The sequence below is a fragment of the Lycorma delicatula genome, chromosome 9 (genome assembly GCF_047948215.1).
Source record: "Lycorma delicatula isolate Av1 chromosome 9, ASM4794821v1, whole genome shotgun sequence".
NCBI lineage: Eukaryota > Metazoa > Arthropoda > Insecta > Hemiptera > Fulgoridae > Lycorma > Lycorma delicatula.
This window is the reverse complement of record NC_134463.1, coordinates 62,957,298-62,980,258: the sequence shown is the minus strand read 5'-3', so window position 1 is coordinate 62,980,258 and position 22,961 is coordinate 62,957,298. Positions and strand designations below refer to the sequence as shown.

The 22,961-nt window shown below is 29.2% G+C and overlaps 1 protein-coding gene across 1 annotated transcript in view; it reads left to right on the top strand.

Annotated features, from left to right (window-relative positions):
• Positions 1–22,961, top strand: part of LOC142329964 (sodium-independent sulfate anion transporter-like) — a 270,984-nt gene that overhangs the window by 68,571 nt on the left and 179,452 nt on the right. Inside the window, exon 2 of the mRNA XM_075374952.1 lies at positions 2,197–2,260. The gene's annotated coding sequence lies outside the window, so the exon portion shown is untranslated. The remainder of the gene's footprint in view (positions 1–2,196; positions 2,261–22,961) is intronic.

Below are 22,961 nucleotides of genomic sequence, written 5' to 3'. Positions count from 1 at the left end.
GAAAATTTAACAACAGACCCGCAGGACGATCGAAATTAATATTCAATAGAGAAAATTTATGTCTCAAAATGCTTACGGACACTTTTAAAAATGTTTAAAAATTAATTAATAGACTGAAGAAAAACCATATAATAAAGGTGTATTTTTTTATGGGAATAGATAAATAATTAAGTAGATAAATGACAACAGGGGAAAACTATTTAATAAATTATTTATCTATCAGCAAATTATTTTCCGATCTCCGTGGCGGAATGGTAACGTCGGGGTTTTCTACCGGGTTCGATTCTGATGAAGCATGACATTTTTCGTACCCTTTAATCTTTAATTTTCATATTCCCATGAACAAGTTTCAAACTATTTGTGATGAATTAATTCATCAAGCAAAAATGTTTTTAAATAACCGAAACTTTATGACATTCAAGTTGGCATACAAGACGTAGAAACTATCAACTATTAAAAACATCTCCTTTTTGTTTCAAAATATCGGCTTCGTTTGAAACGTTTACTGCGAAACAGCAGTATAATGCGATAAGATTTTTTTTATTTTTTGAAGGCGTAAATCAGACAGAAATTTCCTTCCAAATGTTAAAGCAGTATGCAGTAAAATATTTATTAACGGTCCAAATTTTTATAAGTAAATCCAAAAGTTTAAATCATGTAGAATAAGAATCACAGGTTTACATCGTAGCGGAAAATCAATAGAAGTTTCTATTAATTATAAATATCTTATTCGTAAGGATAAACGCAAAAAAAAAAGGGGAATTGTAGAAATTTTTATGGTACTAGTATCGGCAGTGTCAATTTCATTATCAATGATAAGCTGAATTATCGTAAAACGTGTTCATATTGGGTTCCAAAACAAACGATTCAAAATCACAAAAATGCCCGAATTAAAATTTTTATGGAACTTAATGATTTTTTTTAGCGAAAAGTTATGGGTTTTTTAGATCGTTAACTTGTAATGAAACCTGAATTCATGAGTCTGGTATCCGAATATCAGAGTATTGAATGGAAATATCCGAGTTCTCCCACCAAGAAAAGATTTAAAACCCACAAGAAAGCCGGTCAAATAATTCTAACGGTGATTGGTACTATAAAGACGCAATTTATTGTGATTATCTGGAAGAACAACTAACAATTAACAGCGAGCACTATTGTATCATCCCAAAAATAAAATGAAACCGGAAATAAGGAGGAAACGCTCAGAAGACATTGGAAATTATTCAAAAGTCGATTCGGGAGATGATATCACATCCACCTTATAGCCCCCATCTGGCACTATCATAATCTTTGTTTGGTTCTTTCAAATGGTTTATAAAATCGGGTCAAGAATACGATACAAGACACCGAGGTGAACAATTATTTATTACTGGAATAAGAAAGTTCACAGAGAGATGGGAAAAGTGGTTAAATATAACCGAAGAGTATGTAGAAAAGTAGTGTTAGTTTCATTGTTATGTAATAAATAATGATTTTATTCAGTCATTTTTCTCTTTTAATTATTAAAAAACGCTCGTATTATTTGTTAAAATTAATTTGGATTTACGTGTAAATGAACGCTAAAAAAATTTATGTAGTATTAAATACCTAATATGTATTCTTCTCACTTTGTCTTCGTCTTGTTTTGATGTTTTTTAACCAAACATTCTTCGTTGTCGACCGTTTTTTAATTAATGTTTTCTTAATTAAGAATGGTTGTTTATCAGAATACGAGCAACGTATAATCAATTTTAAAATACAATGAAAAATTGTATGGGTGTTTAAATCTATCGTTTATCAATATTTCGATAGAAGGCAAGATAAACAACAAAATGACGAAAATCAGTTTTTCTTTAAAAAAAATTCACAATTTTTTTTAACTAAATACGGTTGTGATTCTTTTTTAAGATCATTTGATATGATGAATGTTTAATTCAAATATAAGCAGTTAATATTATTAACCATCTCTTTGTAATAAGAATATAAAAAACGTTTCAAAATTCAAATATTTTAATGTACAGATAGTAGTTTAAATACTATTAATATAATTATGTTAGCTAGTCATAATTTAGATAAAATGTATTTTTTTTTTTTTTACTATCTTGAAAAAATAGATCTTTTAAAAAAATACCTGCATCCAACAGGAAAAATATTTGATTTTTTCTATTACTCTTTTATGTGAATAATATTACTGAAAAAAATTGTTTATTCTTTCAGGATTAACAGAGAGCAGTAGTGCTGCGTTCCTCTCTCTCTACTAGAGTTGAAAAATTACATAAAGGTAACGTACCCGACAATATTATTTGTATTATTTATTTCTGATAAAAATATAAAAAACAAAAGAAAAAATGTGTACAAGAATTGAACGATCATATATTAAAGTAATATTGCGTAGAATTTTAAAACCAGTCACGCTTTACACAACACTAGTTTCGTCTTCGTCCACATATATATTGACATAACCCACCGGGTTGGTCTAGTGATGAACGCGTCTTCCCAAATCAGCTGATTTAGAAGTCAAGAGTTCCAGCGTTCAAGTCCTAGTAAAGTCGGTTATTTTTACACGGATCTGAATAATAGATCGTGTATACCGGTGTTCTTTTGTGGTTGGGTTTCAATTAACCACACATCTCAGGAATGGTCGAACTGAGAACGTACAAGACTTACACTTCACTTACACTCATACATATCATCCTCATTCATCCTCTGAAGTATTATGTGAACAGTAATTACCGGAGGCTAAACAGGAAAAAAAAAGAAAGTAAATATATATTGACACACGCGCGCGTGCACACACACACACACACACACACACACACACACACACACACACACACAAGTTACACATCTAATAATATTATTAATGAAATGTAAAAACATAAAATTGTAATATTAACCCCCCAAGGTACAAAATTTAAATAAGTGTACAAAAAATAAATAAATAACAGAGGATAGTCATGGTGTCTAGGATAGACAGTCATGGTGCTTACCCTACATTTGTTGACGCCTCTGGGTGCTGCGACGCTCAGTTTGGGAATACAAGTACAAGATTAAAGAAATTTTTCTCTTTTATTATAGAAACTACGACATTTTCGTAGTGAAATTCATTAACTTAAATAAATTCTTAATATGATTGCATATGTATTCGACGGTAAAAATAAAAAATATTTTAATTTTTAATGAAAAACCGAACGAAATTTACTTTCAACCGATTTGTTTTATTTTACTAACTTTTATCGTAACACGCTTTCAGTTGCTATTGCCACCATCTTCAGTAACATTACCGCTGCTGCTATGTATTATGGTGTCGGTTTATACTGTAGAAAACTGACGTGTAAATTTTAGTTTTTTACTTAATTTATCTGGTACAAATCACTCTATTTTTAAATGATATCAACATGTTTAAAAATATGGTCTTTTTTGTGAAATATGGTCTTTTTTATGTTCTTTTTTTTTAGAAAATGTTAGTTGTTAATGAAACACAACAATATTAAACTGTCATCTGTCATGACAAAATAAAAATATTTTTTTAGTTGAAAATGAAAACTGTAGTTTGATTTATTATTTTCCCGTCTAGATAGCGTTATAACAGAACTATAGCTCTAGAAGGGTAAGTATTATAATCGGTCCAATTTGGACATACGCGACTTTCACCGATCATGACGTTTTGATTCTTAAGAAATCCAAAAAACTGGATAGAAATTTTTCGGATTATAGTAAACGTGAGTTCGGTGTTGGCCTATAAATCACCTTATATCTCCAGAACTACTGGACCGATTTTTACCAAACTTGGTCAGATTACTTCTATATATGAAGCAATGATGCCATTAAATTTTCAATTTAAAAGATCAAGGGGATGAGGCTATACAGTAAGGTCATCTTCAGTATCTCGAGATTTTTCCTAATTAAGGTCTTATTTTTCTTAGGCACATTTGTTAACAATTAGAAAATAATAATTTGTAAAAAAAAAGTTTGCAAAATCGCACCCTCAACCCCAGAAAATGTTGTAGTCCTCTGCTATGTTAAGACGTCACAGGTGAGCAGTAGAATTAAATAAATGAATAATATTTAAAGTGTAAAGAAATACGTCGGTCTGGCTGAGTCTCGAACTCGATCCCCGGTTCCTGGTGCGTTAAACGTCGTGACTACATGTACAGTCTGCCGACCGTACAAACGAAATTTGTTCAATGTAACTTATGAAATTACATTAGTTTAGTTAAAGTCGCTAGTACCGCCAAACCCGCGCGAATTAAATACGGCATGCGCGCGCGCTTTGGTTAGAATCATTGAATTAAATAAACGAAAAAATATTATATTTAAATAAACTCATAAATATTTTAAATTAAGTAGTGTGTATACGCCGTGCATCGGAAAAACCCGAAGTTTTTGGCTAAAGCCGCGATCTGGAAAAGTCCTACAACTGTGTTGTCAGCTTTTTTTCTGTTTAAGAAAAAACTAACAATTTTAAATTACATAGTTTTAAATATTATATATATATATATATATATATATAGTGGATCCCAGGAGATCGTAGCCAAAGTTAAGGGATTGATTCAGGACATAAAAAAATCATAAAAATTCATGTGGACAAATCCCCTATCTTGCTTTACTTCCCCTCTATCCATTCGGAATTTTTTTTTTAATAAATATGTAAGGACAGATCAAGAAATTTTAATAGATTTATTACACGAGAAACCTATATCTTCTAAAATATTAATATTTTTGAAAATTCTACCTATGGAAACCGAAAATTGACGGCCATTTCAATTTTTAAATCATTAATAGCTTCGGAAAGATTAGCTTATTTTTTGTTTTTATTAGATAAATGTTAGGCCTTTTGTTGCAAACAAAATGACATCTATATTAAGCACGTAAAATATTGTTAAGTATATGAAATATTGCTAAGTACGTGAAATATACAATATTTATTTATTTATTATTCATCAGACAATTTGTTGGACGTCACCAGTTGCTGCATAAATAAATAATAGTATACAAAATGTCTAAAAAGCATCGGACGTTTAAGTAACTTGTAAATAGACAAAAAAGAAATTATAGGATTTATATATGTTTACTGGTATAAAAAAAAACTAAGTATTGATAAATGAGGTACAGTCATCCTTCACCTATAGTGATTCTTTTGAGAAACTCAAAAATTATAAGTTAAAATCACCACCAGAGAGATTGTTTCAAACACCTCATTCAGTCAATAAAAAGCGTAAAAACAATAAAGAGGCTACCGATTAAATGCCCAAAACGTTCACATTAATCTAAGTGTATGTAATTTCTGTTATAAGATTAGAAAAATAATAACTACATTAAACACGGTACAACTTCTTCTTTTTTTAAAATTTTAATCATGATATTATTAACTTTTTTTTGTTAAAATTATAAATTACACGGTATTAAAAATGAGTAAAATGTTAATTATTCGTCATAATTCAAGTCAGTTTTACGTAACCATTGTATAATTGTTATGAGATTTATGAAAATAAAATGTTATATAATAAAAAATGCGTAATTTCACACAATTTAGTTTTGCATCAAATTATTCGTTAATCAAAATGTTCATCTGATTTAATTATCTATTATTACAATTACTTTAACAAAATATAATAAAATAAAAATTTTAAATACAAACAAAAGCTATAAATAAAATTAAGAAAAACAAATATTTATGATTTAATAGTTTCTTATAAATTATAAGCCAGTTAGCGTCTAAAACAATTAAATAAATAATTTGTCTAATTTGTTAAGAAAATTAAACATAATTTTTATTTAAAGTTTTTTTTTAGTTAATTGTTACTAATTGTATTTGCTGAATATTTTTTACTATGTTAAATCTTATCTTTAATTATTCAATCGATTCCAACTCAATATTACTATTCCCTCTTTATTATGTCATCTGCAGGATTTATCCAATGTTGTATAATTAGAGTGAGAGCAGAAAACCATCTTAAAAGAAGTGCTTTACAAACAATCACAGAAACATGTAAATTACATGTACTTTTTTAGAGAAAAGATTTTTTTTCATGGGTTAGGATATGTATTTTTTATTGTCTTAAGGTTTACGGAAAACATCTCAACCATTTAAATTTTTAAATTAAATTGCGCCCCACGACTTATTAATACTGCTTACAGAGGTTATGAAAATAAATATAGTTTATGTTTTTCATAAAATTGGAGGTTTCAGGTGTTTAAATGTTTTTTAAACTTACTTAAGTTTTCGATTTTTTTAGCCTAAAACAATAGTTGTTTGTATATTTTACTTTTACACCGTAAATCCTGATAAAATTTTTAGTTTTATGGCATTTCATAAGAACTGTTTATATTTCAATTAATATTTTATTACTACTATTATTATTTTTTGTTCAATTTTCATTTATTTAGTTTTTTATCTACGCGCGCGTGCGCGCACACACACACATAGGTGTTTGGTTACGGCATTGTCTAGACAATGGAATCAGGTGAACTCCGGAGCTGACTCAAAGGCTTCCCGGTCCTACCCCAAGACCGCAAGCTCGCTTCGGTCACCACTTCCTTAGCCAGAGAACTCCTGGTCCCCTGTAGTGTTGATTACCCTTATAGATGTGAGAATAATAGTGACAAATAACATTTAAAGTATTCAAGCTTTATAGAAAAAACCTGAAAAAATTAAATTACAAGACAGAAAACTAGTAACTACGGTAACTAAAGTACGCAAGATGACGAAAAATTCATATCTTATTTTAGTTGCCATGTTGACAGATATATAATAACGACGTAAAAGTGTTAATCTTTTTTTCTTTAGTAAATATTTTTAATTCACAACTTCACCCCTAAGGGGGCAAGGTCCTCGGTTTATTTTTAAACCTTTCCTTCCCAGGACTGTATCTCAGAATAAAGTCCTGGAAGGACTGGAGGACTGAATCCTGAAAATTTGAAAACTATCGGTTGCTTAGTTCTCGCGTAGTACCTGAACAAAGATAGACAAACAAATTTTCGGCTTTATATATATGTACACATATAATCATATAAGAAATTAAATTATTTTACGGTTTTTTTTTTATAAAATGAAGCAAGTTTTGTTTCTTACAAAAAGTTTTGATTGTATTTTGAGTTTATGATAAATTATTTAAAAAAAATGATAAATAATAATAACTTATTTAGATATTAAAAAAAAAAAATCTTACTAATACCGTCCCAGAATATTGGCAATAATTACTGATAATTTTTTTGTAATTAATTTTTTTTTTTAAGTTAGCAAATTAGTTTCTTTTAATATATTTATCATAATTTTATTTATAATTTAATAACAATTATTCATTATGAACTATTAAACATTTGTAATTTTTTCTAACATTTTAAATTTCATAATAGATTGTTAAATTATAAAGAAATTTTTATTTTGACACCTGACTGTTAACTGAATGATTTTGATGGCCTTTAAAAGAATTAACGTAAGAATAATATTTAATATTTTATTATAATGATAGGTAATTTACATAACAATGTAAACCGGATGTTGAAGACGCTTCGTTTAGTTTACGTTGAACATATAGACGTTCGAAGCACAGTACGCTATATCTTAGGCTATGTTTGCAGGCGGTCAAGGTCCTCTAACGAGCAAAGCAAAGCTACTTGCGAAAGCTTACGAAGACTGAAAGCTAACAAGAGACTACGACAAGCGGTATATGATACAACCTACCATCATTAAGAGGGGGAAATGATGGCCCCCGGGTTCTCCGGAGTGGAATGCGACCCAAGTGGGTGGCGTGAAAGTATAAGACAACAACCGCTGTAGTAAGTCAGTCGGTAGCCGTTAAGCAGGATCGACGAGTTATTCCCTCTACCTTACTTTTCTCTTTGATAAGACCCACGATGAATTCTCAAACAGATAGATAGTTAGATCGAATTAAAAGATAATTTGTTAAATCGTCAACCGATCTATCGATAATGCTTTCTTCTCACCTCTAAATGTCCCCGACGGTATAAACGAAATAAAGTTACTTTAAAATCCATTCTCTACATAAAGACTTAGTTATGTGAATTTTTATTACATCATCATTTATTTAAATCTTTTCATTTAATTATTCAAATTATATCATTAATTATTTATTTAAATGATGAGTAAAAATCATTTAAAATGTAGTTTATTAAACATTTATATAAAATCTATTTATTTTTAGAAATTCTACGTACTATTAAGACGTAATAAAAACAGGTTTTGCGTTAATAAAGGTTCATTTAGCTTTCTTATCGTGTTTGAGAGGTTTTATAAAATTGATAACTTATGCTGAAAATCTTTTTAACGAAAAACATATATGGACAATTAAAATATTGAAGATTTTTTTACACGACTGCCACCAAAGGAATGTATTGTATTTAAGGTGTACGTCTATGTTTGTTCCACCGTATCAGCTCAACGGCTGAACCGATTTAGATGTATGACCCCGCGTTGGAATTCTTTCGTTACCGGGAGTGTCATAGACTATGTAAATATGAATATATGTATAAAGGAATGTCATTCAAAAGGGAAGAGAAATAATATGGAAACTAATTCTAGGGCTTGAAATAAACAAACATACGTCCGAAAAAGCCTTGTTATCGAGTTACAGTAAGCGAAAAATTTCGCGTGGATTTTAATTCCGCCGGTGAAATTTCAGTATATTAGGGGTAAACTTGATAGTTCCCTGTGTTTTTTGACCTAAAAAAATCTAATAAAATAGCTCCCACAACTGTATTTCCCGTAGTTTTTATGATATCCAACGTAAAATAAAAATTCGGTGACAAAAAACGTTTTTAGGTTTGAAGTACGATAACTTTATTAAACGACTAATAAATGTGTAAATTTTGCTATCAAAACGTGTAGAAAATTTTATTCTGAGAAAACTGATATAATAAACTCTATGAAAAACAAAAATAAATCAACTTTTATTAATAATAACGAACTTAAGAAAAAAAATCCTATGAATTAGTAAAAATTAAAAACAGCTGTTTTTACTTCCTTGTACGATGTAAAGGAAGTATTGTAATCGCGAAAAATTTCAGTTTTCTGATTTCAACGGAAATATCCATTTTGACCATCCCTGAATACATTTTTGACTATTTTCGGTGTGACGTCTGTAAGTACATACGTATGCATCTAGCATAACTCAAAAACGATTAGCCGTAGAATGTTGAAATTTTGGATATCCAAAAGATTTGGATTTTCTTAATTTGGACTTTTTCTTAACTGCAGTAATAAGCCCACATTGAGAGCTTATCAACGATGAATGTGGTACTTATTTTCATTGGTTCCAGAGTTATAGCCGAATAAATTTTAATGAACGAAATATTTGGATCTTACAAGGGGAAGGCACATCGGTTCGAATCCGAATTCATTTTCGTTTTTATTTAGTTTAGATATATTGATATATTAATAATTATTAACCTCTGACTAAAAAATAATTTTTACAATAATAATTCAATAATAACAATTAGAAAAATATGAAAAAAATCAGAATTTATAAGTGAAATAAAATTTTATGTACTTTTAATTTTAAAAAATATTTATATGTAACTTAGTAGGCGTAAAAGCAAGTAATGTGGTGTCCACATCAGATTTTTATACAATAAATTTAGTCCTTTGAAAAATTATAATATTTTTAATTTTCTTTTAAAATATACTCACTGTAGTTTGTATATATTTTAATAATTTATTACACGACTCCCGAAAAAGGCGTGTAATCTGTTTAGACTTAAAACGATTTAGATGTATGAATCCTCTGAGGCAATACCTAACGGTGGTCCAGGAGGTTAAAATAAAAACCAAAAACACAGATTCGGAAACGCTTCGCTAGCGAGTGTCTGCTGGCGAAAGATTTCGCCCTTATTTCTGCGCCTTCGATAATTCCTAGATCCCAGAATAAGGATAAATTTTGTGTTTTTATATGAAATCTGTCTGAAAAAATGAAAAAAATAGGTCCGAAAACTGAATTTTTATAGTTCATTAGAAATCTGGGGTAAAAGAATACAATATTCGGGTCGGAAAACAAACTGTTTTATGTTTTGACGTAAAATAACTTTGTTACATGAATAATAAGCGTGTTAAGCAAAACTTATGGAGAATTTGATTCTGAGTAAAGTAGTACGAAAAAAGTTCACAAAAACTATCAAGTTTTTGTAAACCTCAAGTACTCAAAAATACTAATTAAAATCTATACAAAAAAATAGGCACATGGCATACTGAAGAACACTAATTTAATATGAAAAAAGAATAGTAAGATATACAGTAAACCACAATTTACGACAGCTTGGTTTACAATGGCTCGCAATAGTGATCGGACCATTTAAGTGGCCTACACAGTTCTGTACGGTACTGTACTAAGGAGAAACGGTGCCAAAGGAACACAGTCCTTTCGCAGAATTCATCGATGTTAGCTTTTGTAGCCAACGTACATACTATGACATTATACGTCTCAAAGTTGCGTTCAAGTTGATTTTATTTAAGATTATGAATAAATCTGAAATCGTATGTATTAACTTACGTAAGAATTTCGTAGTTTATTGAAAACAAAACATTATAATATTGATCCTACATTTATTTACAGACCACCCCCCCAAAAAAATAAAACAAGTACTATTTGACTGTGTAATAAAGTACACAAATTTTGCAAAGATCATTTCATTAATAATTAAAACTTTTTATTATTTACAAATGATAATATGGTAAAATTTAATACTAAAAATTATATCTTTAAGTTTTCCAATACAAAAATTCAAAAGACCTTTGATTATTAGCAGGTGAAAATCTGACAGCTGTTATTACAGTTTTTATCAAAGATAAAAAATTAAATTAAGAATCAAAATATTTTAGAGAAAAAATTGGGTATTAAAATATATGAATAATGATCTCTTTCCCTAAATAATGTGTTCCATTTAAACAACCTCCGTTATTTTCTCTTGACAGAAGAAATATCGTTATAAAAATTATTCCTTGTTAAATATAATTCGTAAAATTGTACAAAATTAATTAGTATTTTATTAATATAAAATAATACTAGAGGTTATCTCTAAATTAAAGACAATTTCATTATAAAAAAATTTATTCTAAAAAGTATATAAATATTTTTTTATTTCTCTTACATACATTATATTACTTTCGCCACATGAATTAAGACATTTATCGTAGTGATAAATCAGCTTCAATACACCTTCGTCATATTCCTCTGTTGCCAGTCCATTTAGTCACTGATTAACAGCATTTTTAAGTTCATCGAAACCCGGAATTGCTTACCGCTCAAAAATTCTTTCAATTTCCCAAACAATGGTAATCAGAAGGAGCTAAATCCGGACTATATGGTGAGTGATCGTAAATTTCTCATCCCAATATTCTTAGTAAATAACGTGTCGGACCAGCAACATGTGGACGTGCATTATCGAGCAGCAGGACGACGCCGCCGGTCAGCCGCCCACGTCACCGAATTTAAATGGCGCGCCGTAACTTACGTAGAATTTCACAGTAGGTTTCTGCGTTTATAGTTGTTCCACGTGGCATGAAATCAATCAGCAGCTTGACAAACTCATTCCAAAAGACTGTGGTCATCAGTTTGCGTCTAAATGTCTGTGGCTTGACATTTGTTGGTGACTGAGATGACGTCATTCACTTCACTGCAGTTTTCTCTCTGGCGTGTAATTCGAAATCCATGTTTCATCGCCGGTAGCAATTAAATTAAGGAACTCATCACCTTTTTCTATGTAGCGCATCAAAAATTCCAAAGCAGATCCCATCGGATTTTTGTGGCATTCTGTTAAGACGTACGGCACCCAACGTGCACAAAACTTTCTGAAGCCTAAATGGTCATGAAGAATGTGACCGATAATAGCTCTTGAAACATCAGGAAAAAGAAGGAACAGATAGAAAAACGTGGAGCGACGATCTTTTCTGATTTCATCATCGATGCGTATCAACAAGTCCTCGGTGATTATCGAGGACCTCCCCGAACGTTCTTCATCATGCACATTTTGTTATCTGTAAACCTTCCATACCATTTTCGGACGTTTCTTTCACTTATTACATTACCGTACACAGCAACTAACTGCCTACGAATTTCAGCCGGCTAGTATAAAAAACGTACGACTCCACTTATTTCACAGTCAGCGGCAACATCGATTTTCCTATTCATTTTATAACGCAATAACTCACACGTAATCAAAGATACTACAACGCGACAACTTACAGACAACAATGCTGTGTGTACATTACTAGCGTGGCCGTAAACGACACAGGTTCGCCAACTTTAATGAGACGAATTTCTCAGCGGTCTTTTCTTGAGAGATATCCTTCGTGTTTAAATTTTATATGCACATTATAAGTTTGAGGAGCGTCTGTATAGCGAATTTCCAATGAATTAGAAGAAATCGCTATTGCGGCCGGTCAGATTTTATAAGGGTGATTTGTGGGGGGAAGAGGGACCAACTTTTCTTTACGTTTTGGAGTATCCTGAACTCGATTCTGTAATAATTATGTATGTTACCGTGAAAGACCTAAATTAGAGAACGTAAATATTCTCCTGTGAATGTCGACACATACCAAATACATCGAAGAAATACCGAAATATTTGCTTATTCGGATCTTCGCCGGTATACGTCAACAAACACAGATAAAATCTGGAGGAGGTTGAAACTACAATTAGAAATTTAAAAAAAAAATCACCCAAAACCAATCTCTCAGATAAATAGATTACGACAAACCCTTGTGAATAAAATATAGTTTAATTCAAGTGAAACATAACCTACGCTCGCTTCGCCAGCCAACCTCGTCTGATTAACGTTAAACTTATAAATTATAAATGTTGTTCTTCACATTGGAGGAGATTAATCAAATTCACCGCATTTATAAAAAAATTAAACAAATTTTCAGCATTTTATAAATTGAAAGGGGCAGTCGCAATATACAGAATACAGTAACTGCATGGATAACTATACAAATAAATGGTTAGATGGTTTGCCTTATGTTCAATTTTTTTATAAAAATATTTTTATTCAACTTTCTACATCAGTGCATGCTGAGTGTGGTGAATATGATTGAAGATCGGGGTCTTCAAACCGATGAGACATATACAAAAAAGGGAGGGAAATATTTGATCGATAGACGTATCGTCTCATTAATAACATTAGACAAACAAAAATATTATCTGTTGTAGTTTTATTTAATATTGGAATGATAAAATATTTTTAATAATTATAATATTAGTTATTAAATAACTATTAATAACGTCAATACGACCATAAACATAACATTTTATGTCTTACCGCAACGAATTAAATAATTAGTTTAATGAAACAAATTATAATTACGCTTACATTTTACAATGATAAAATAAAACAGGCTTTTCCGCAAGTTTTTCTAAACATTAATGAATTAAAACATGAAGCTTTTCTCCAGAATACATAAAACTTAAGGTAAATTACCAATGGTTTTTGTATGTAATATAAAAAAAAAGTTTGCCATTAGATTAAAAAGGTGAAAAAGTTTTTTCTCCTTATCCTAATATTTGAAGTAGCTATAGAGTTTAACGTGGATGACGTATTCCATAATTTTGGAAAACCTTTACGATTATTTTCTCAGTAAAGTAAACTTCATATTGTAAACATTAGTTACACTTGGCCTGACATCATCTGGTTTTATCGTTCCCGTTACCTCATGATATTTTATTATTTATTCTAGGAATAAAAATATACATTTGTTTCCTTTTTTTTAATATATATTTTTTGAAATGCTTTTTATATATATATATATATATACGAACTGAACTTTGGAAATTCCAAATAACTCTTTACTTCATTCAAGTTAATATTTTTGTTAAGAATATTTTATTTTGTTTTGCACATAATCAATGGATTTTTTTTTAATTGGTTAAAAAATAGCGCAGTTGTGGCAGAAAATTTATGTTGTAATTTTGTGTGAGTTTTCATGTCCACCACTTTACGTTCAATTCGATGAAATATTAATTGTTTTTATTTATTGTTAATAGTATTGTAAACTAAGTAATAAAAAAAATTAAGTAATAATTAATTTAAAAAATTAATTGTCAAATTAAGTAATAATTTTCTCACAATAATAGATCTAACAATTACGACACAAAATTACAACATCAATTTCTCCTATAACTCGACTATTTGTTAACTGATTTTATAATCTCCTAATAGCCGAGTTATGTCTGAAAATTTACGTTGTAATTTTGTCTCATAATTGTTAGGTCTATTATTGTGAGAAGAAGTGGACGTGGAAACAGATACAAAATTACATCAATTTTTTGCTGTAACTTGGCTATTTGTTAACCGATTTATACAATAAAATGCCATTTCGTTCAAAATGAAAGGCCTAATATTTTAGCAAATTACATAAATTTTGAGAAAACTAATATTTATGGAGATATAACGGATTGAAAAATAGATATTGTCGAAAATTTTGTTATTTTAGAAGGTATTAAGTCCTGATTTTTTTTTTCTAATTTTAAAACTTTATTACCAAGACGCTTACCAAATATTAATGTGATTCCTCTATCCGAACTTGAGATATAAATTTTTATATAAAATTAACAAAATCGTGGACGGCGGGGAAGGAAGGAGAAATTGCCATTTTTCCTAAGGATATTATTTGTTAATTTTTACAAGTAAAATCTGAAAAAGTACAGCCAACCCACCATTTTAGAAACCTCTCTGTATAGAAGGGGATAAAAAAATAAGAGCAGTATATGAAAAAAATAATTTTATTACACTTGATTAAGTTAATCTTTGAAACTTTTTATTTTAATATAAATTATTTGTTTTTAAACTCGATAAATGTAGTATTATCTATTCCTTTCGATATTGTTAATATAATGTTATTAATTTTCGTTATCGGTAAATAAAAGGAACAGGATTTTATATGTTCGGCTATAACACAGTAAACAAAAATTGTTTAAATGCGTAAAACTTTGATTTACTTTATTGTATATAAAAGTACGATATAAGGTTACACGTGTATTAACGATGTAATTTATTTTATATCGTACTCATATTGAATTAATTTTTATATATATACACAACATTATACAATATTTTATGGCAGTTCATTATATTTTATAATGTAATAAGAGATCATGACAAGGCTGCTAGCAAATTTGAAAGTCAAACCTGTCGGTATATACATACATATAATATAATATACATGAACTGAAATGAAAAAACAAAACATAACGAAGGCCACTTTATTATAGCCTATTAGAACGTCTTTATTCAACAAATATGTATCTAAAATCTAAATACCCATTTAAAAACAATTTTAGATAAATAGAATGCAATCGATGCATCAAAATGATAATTTAAATTTTTTTTTATACTCTAATTAGAATAATTTTAACAGCCGATCGAAGGAAAGAACATTTATTATTCAGAATTAAACTTATAATTCAAAACCAAAGGTAATAAAATATGAAGTTAAATTTTCCAACAGTTTAAATTTATCCTTGAACTGAATCAATGTACGGAAAGAAAGTTGAATTTGTTTTAAATAGGACACATTTTTTTTTTTTCATTTTTATGCAATTACATTGTAATAAATCTCTCTTTTATGTTTTCAATCATTTTTCCTTATTTGCAATTTTACTGGTTTTATGCATTTTTGGATTTATGTATTCTGTTAGAATTTTATGTTTTTATGTATTTTAATCAAAAAATTATAATCCCTTTGAAGATGGTAGAATAGCCGAAAGCGCTTGAGGGAAACGATTAACATACTGTAAGCAGTTTGTATTATACTCGTATATAATATTATTAATCAGTTTCCGTTTCAACCGATACGCTACCTTTTTTTATATGGTTTAGGTCCTAATAAGAGCAATTCTAGTCAATGTTGGGAAGATCATTTCTAGGTAATTTTCTTCTTTGCCCAATACTTTCTCATTCTTTTAGACCTCTGGCATTTTTATTCACCTGCGACATTATAATTTATTTATTTCACAGTTTTGATTTTTAATTTTATTTTCTTGTTTTTGAGGAAATTTTATTCTTCCCTGTTCAAAATCTGTTCTTTTGTAATTTTAAATTCTTTAATGACGTCTGCTTTTTTTTAGCCAGTTGTTTTTAACTTTATTTTTTTATCGGTAGGTTAGTAGTTTCTTTTTTAGCCTTTCTTCTGAAAGACTTGCTAGATGACTTGAAGACGAATCTTCTTTCCCTCATGCTGTTCAGTAAGGATTCGTTCTCTTGATATACGATTTCATTAGTCGATATTTTCAATTTACTAATATTTTTTTTTATTAATAATTGTTCCTAGGATTCTTCTTTCGACTTTCTTAAGTTGTTCTGTTCTATTTTTACTTGTAAAATTGAATAGTATTTCACATACATAGATTAGTTTGGTTGTGTTACTGTATTGTAGTATCTAATTTTTGTCTTTACTGAGAGAGGGACATCTTTTTGTATGTGGACCTTGTTAGTTTCTGTACAAGTTGGAGTTTATTGATTCTATTTTGGTTTGTTGGTTTTTCATTTATGTTTCTTGATGTTATTTCTCCGATGTATTTAAATTTGTCTGTGGTTTTTATTACATGCTATTTTATAATAATATTTTTTTCTTTTCGGTTTACAACAAAGCTTTGCTTAAAGAATATCAATTAATGCCAGAAAATATGTTTGTTGCCGACATTTACATAACAATTAAAAAATAAATATATCTATAAAATGCTGAAAATATTTTTTTAAATTTGAAGAAATAGTTTTCGTAAACATAAGGAATCCGTTCCACCTCTGATTTATATTATTTCTACAATTTTACAAAGTTAGTTACGAAAAGCCATCGCTTTTTCAGCTACCTCATGAACAGTTTATCCTCTTCAAATTAAGTACTATCTATTGTAAATTGCCTGACATGTTTTACAATCTATTTGATTGTTTTCAGACCAAAAATAAATAAAAAATTATATTGCTACTTGGAAATTGATAACATGTTATGAACAATATGAAATTTAGTAACGTCCACGTTTGAAATTTATTTCAATCATAATATAATAAAAAGAAATTGAACATACAATTTCTGAAAGGTTTTATCATATTTAAATTCTGTTAAATGTTTCAGACTTCTCAGAATGAATACGAATACGTGACTAGACGATAGTGTAAACACATAAAATAAACAGCGACATTGTAGAAGTAATTCAAGATAATAACTGTGAAGGTGTCGTCGATCTTTTCAATACTGATAAAAAAGAATTACTGTAAATATGTATTATACAGTAATAATATCGACATATATTTTATTGAGCAGATTTTGGCGATGTTAGATGGCAAAACGGTGTCTGATATCTTTGATTACGTCGATAAAATTAGCTTATTTAAAAAAAAAGTAATTAGTGCTTAGTGCATAGTTTTTTTTAAAATAAAATAGAATAGTTTTATTTTTCATGAAACATTACCATCAGACAAATAAAATGATATATATATATATATATATATATATATTTGGTCCGAAATGAAAATATATGAAAAACTGAAAATAATCGGTTAGAAGAAAAACAATCATAAAGAAATAAACTTGTTAATGTAGTAGAAAGGACATGTAAATAAGATAATTTTGCTAAAAGTAATTTTTTATTAAAATCTGAAGGTCGAAAGAATGTTGGTTTGGTCTGGAATGGAAGGTGTGATCAGTTTATTTGATAAGAAATTAATCTTAGGCTTATGTACGGTTCATTCACGGAAAAGGGAGCATTATACGTAAGCAACAATTCACGCGATGGGCGTAGAACGAGTTGTGTAGCCTATTTTTTCTGTCTGGTAAAACTAGGCACGTAAATACAAATGTGTGTGTGTGTGTTGTGTATTTATATATTAATTGAATAAATAATTATATATATATATATATTTATTCGATTAATTTTCACATTAAAAAATTAAAGGAGAAAATAAAACCACTAAATAAAAACAGCTAATTTTTTTTAAAATTTCATATCTTTTTCTACATATCTTTGTTTCTTTGAAGATTAAACCATTTTTAATCATATTAAAATAAATTCAATCAAAATACAAACCTTGTTTATTTGTTTTATCTTTAAAAAAAAAACAATTAAAAAGAAACATAATTAGAATAATAACACAAAATATTTGAAATTACTAAAATGTATTTTTTAAAACAATAAACAAAGAAAAACCCAAGCAGAAAAAAAACTGATTTTTAAATAAAATTAACAAACAAGAATTGTTATTTGATTTCAGGAAATAAAATATATTTGTGTAAAGTTTGAAACTTCTGGAACATGATGTAAGCTTCATTTTTTTAAACATTAAATTTTATTAAAGATTTTTCTTGATATATATGCTTGGTTGCTCCAATTTTGGTCAAGAGTAATACATCTACCAAGTAAAAACATTTATACGCATGACTCCGAGAATGTCCGGTTTAACGAAAAAACTGCACGAAAAAACTCAGATTTGTATGTAATTTTCTTTTTTTCATTATAAAACAAGAAACCTTTTTTTTTACATATGTAGTTACCCCGCCTCCCGGAGCCGGTCTCGCAATTAAGCATCCGGTGGTTGGCTTCGTCTGAAACTAATTCGAAAGGACGCAAGGCCTAGCCCAGGCAGCCGAGACTCAATCTTTTTGCATGCCATGTCTCAAATGAGGAATTCCCAGAAGGAAACTCCCCACCGGGACTCCGGTCTTGACGTCTCGTCTCTAGTGAGAACCCCCAAAGGGATCCCCACCGGAGCTGCGGTCTTACATTCCCCCTAATGGCATCTGAAAGTGGTCCCCACCCGATCATTGAAGGTGAAAGACTGAAGCCTCCTATCCGTCCCGGGTGAAGCTGTCCCTCAAAGGTCACCATGATGTTACTTTGAAGACACCTGTCGCAGATGGACCCCTCTTGCATCCTCGACCTCCGGGCGCATGACCGTACAACTTGCAGGATGTACATCGAGGCTCCTGTTTACAATCTTTACGAATATGACCGGCCTTCCCACACGTAAACCAATGGCCATTTCTATCTGCGCCATTACAGATCTTGGCCCTGCGGCCTAAACTCCAGCATCTAAAGCAGAGTCGTCGGAGGCACGCTGCGTAACCCGACAGCTCACCCACCCAATGCGAATACGCCCATCAGACAAGAAACTTTTATTTTTCCTGTTGAGCCTCCGGTAATTACCGTTCAGATAATACTTCAGAGGATGAATGAGGATGATATGTATGAGTTGTAAATGAAGTGTAGTCTTGTACATTCTCAGTTCGACCATTCCTGAGACGTGTGGTTAATTGAAACCCAAAACCACCAAAGAACACCGGTATCCACACCTAGTATTCAAATCCGTGTAAAAATAACTGGCTTTACTTAGGACTTGAACGCTGGAACTCTCGACTTCCAAATCAGCTGATTTGGGAAGACGCGTTCACCACTAGACCAACCCGGTGGGTTAGACAAGAAACTTTAGTTTATTATAACAAAACCCACTGTGCTGTGTTTGCCTGCTACCCGTAAACATGATGATTTAATACTACTATTTTTTTTCTAAAATAACACTAGATTTTGTTGGGAGGGTACCTATGACCTTTATTGGCATTGGCTGTAGTCCTAATAAGCTGTTTTATTACCAATCAACTGGATTAATTACTATCAACATTAATTACCTAAACATTACTATCAACTGGATGCAACACTGCCAAATCGTCCCGCTTTTAATTACCATAATTTATGCTGCTTCCATATGTACAAGAGCGATTGATTGAAAAAAATATTTTCACGCAATTCGGCAACAATATTTCAGACAAGTTCAGCCCTTTTCCTCCAACACAGTGACAACTATGAAAAATCCACGAATCCACTGGTGAACAACATTTAAAATGGGCAGGATATTTTGAAAAGATAAGCTATTACATGTTCAATAGAAAATAATTAAAATTTTTTTTTTGCATTTCCTATAGATAAATAGATTCAAATTAGATTACAAAAAAATGAGTAAAAAGCTTTTTAATAGATTTTTGGAAGAAATGTTACTCAAAATTTCATTAACAAAATAAATAATAAGAAGCAATAATAACAATAAGAAATAAAATAAATAATATCGTCAATTTTTAAACAGTTACTAAGATTAAGATTTAAATCCGCCTCATTGCCAAACTTACAATGCAACAGTTACTAAAAAATGTTGGATAGTATCATATAGGAGTATATTTATATTATCGTTTAATCAGTTATCCTTTCTAGGTTGAATTAGACAATGCGATAAGCATCTCTGTCACGTGAACACCGAATGAGTTCGATTTATTGTGCAACTGTTGTAACTAACTGAATGCGATACATTTAGTACTTACTAGAAAATCGATGTTCCACGAATATAAATCTTTATTTAAAATATATAAATCTTTATTTTATATTAAAGGGATCTAAAATATATGAAAAATAATATTACGAATATAATCATAAATATATTAAACATTAAATAATTATTTTTTTTACAATATGATTAATAAAGATTTGATTATCACTGTTACAAATAAAAGAGAATTGTTTTCAGTTGAGTTATAAAAATCTTATTATACATTGTTATTAAGATAAATGAAGCATTAGCCATTAAAATCTTTAAATGTTAAAATAATAATATCGTTTATGCTTTGTATAGTCCCTACAATATAATAAAAGTAGTTTAACTAGTACATGATATAATCTTTTTATATCAAAACAATAATAATTTTTATTATTGGTAATAAAAATTATGTTTTATAACTGTTACAAATTTTCTTTATCATCAGAAAATATGCTATATTCTTTCGTTACAGATGTATAAAAGAAAGAATAGTTTGAATATAAAACAAGCAACCTTTATTTATTTTTTTACTGATTTTCAAAAATTTCCCTATTAAGTTAACCCGCACTAAACTTATGAAAAGTAAAAAAAAAATGTATCTTTTTGAGGAAAAAATAAAGCCTTCTTATACGAGGAATGGCTGAACTGTACCGAAATCTCGAATATAACTCGCAAATGAAAAAAATATGACATAAAAGAACAATTTATTTTGTACATAAATTTACATTTGTTTTCCACCTACACGTTTTTTCCAACAGTGAACAAATTTTCTCATTCCGTCCACGAAGAATTCAGGCGGTTTTTCATTAAACCGCGACCTCACTGCGTACTTCAATTCAGTATCCATGGGGAAATTAATTTTTTGTAGCAGAAAGAACTGAAAATCACAGGGCGCTAAATCTGGTGAGTGTAGGGTGTAGAGGTCATATTTTAAGTTTACCTTAGACCCGGCGGCTGAAAGCGATAAATATGCGATATTATCGTGTTCCAAAATTATTGACAACATGGATTGCCGAATACAATATAATATTCGCTTACCAGCCTTTGAAGGACAAAACTTTACTCCTACAATCATCACGTAATCAGAAGTGGCTTTTAAAAAGAAGAATATCACTAGAGTTCATTTTTCCTTTGTTCAACTGATAAATAATAAGAGAGCGTAGGTCAGCGAGTTTCGGAATGCTACCGGTAAGTAAATAGAATTAAAAATGAGAACACTGTCTCTTTATGCGATATTTTATAACCCATTATGTTCCAGTATACATTACATTTTATCCGCTCCTCTGAAAATTTATTTTTGCCTTTACTAATCGTATTAAAATTTGTAGAATAACTAATATTAAGGTACTTAAACGATGTAAAATTACGGTTAAAATATAAAAATAAATTCGAGACTGATTTAATCTTTGCTTTAAGTTCAAATTCAAATTTTTTTGTATAGATTCATTGATAATGTTCTACCATTAAGACATTAAACTTATCTTACACAGTTTTGTTCAGAGTTTTGTTAATGGTTTTATCTGTTTATTATCAATTTAACAAAGTTATTGTACGTCAAATATAAAAAACAGGGTCTTTTACCCGAGATTTCTCAAAAATTACTGTAGATAAGGTTCTGAAACCTATTTTATTCGATTTTTCAGGTCAAAAATCATAAGAAATTACTAACTCTTCCCCTTAACGTCCTAAAAATTCAATACGACCACATTTCACCGGGTTAGCTGAACTCCAAGCAAAATCTTTCCCTAGCCGTAACTCGTAAACGAAGCATTTTAGGACATATATTTATATGAACGTTTTCCTTTATTTTCACGAGTAGAATAGGTTATCAATGTCTCAGAAGAACTTCGAGGTACACTCTGTATATAAATATAAAATTTTATACTTTTCTTTATTGTTGTTTTAATATTTTATATTTCTTGATATAAATATTTCGCTTTTCTTAGTCGGTACATTCCATCCTTATATTTCGGACCATATATTTTATCTGAGGATTTTTTTCAATTCTACTTATTTTTTTGCTAGAGAATATTTTTTAGTAGTTATGAAAGTAATTTTATTAAATTTAAAAAAATATATATATATAAATAATAATAATAAATTAGTAGATTAGTAAATTATTTCTTAGTTTATTTCCAAAATTTCACATAATAAATATATAAATATCAGGGCTTAGCGTACACTGTATTTAAAATAATAAATTGTGAAATAACAACCATATATACTTTTGTGCAATATATAATAATTTAATTTTAATGACTAATAAATGCATAAAATTCATACTTATTGTTATATTGCATAATATATTATTCCTATTTTTAAAATTTCATTGTAATATTTTAATTTTTATTTAGTTATGTCATAATATATTATCATTATTTTTCTGAAGGATTACACAATGCATAAATTTATATTCATTCTCTTAGTGTTTTCTTTTTTTTTTAAGATTATTTATTATTCATATATATTTTTACACGAACGGATATGTAGGATTTATTGTATTTTTTATTTTTTTAATTTACAAAGGTTAGTATATCTATTAATGCATATATTAATGTATTTTTTCTTTGAAATATAAATAAATTAATCGTTGAAGATCCTGTTAACACTTATTAATATCTAATATATAAGTTTTTATTCATTGTAAGAGATAATGTATTATTCTATTGGTTAAG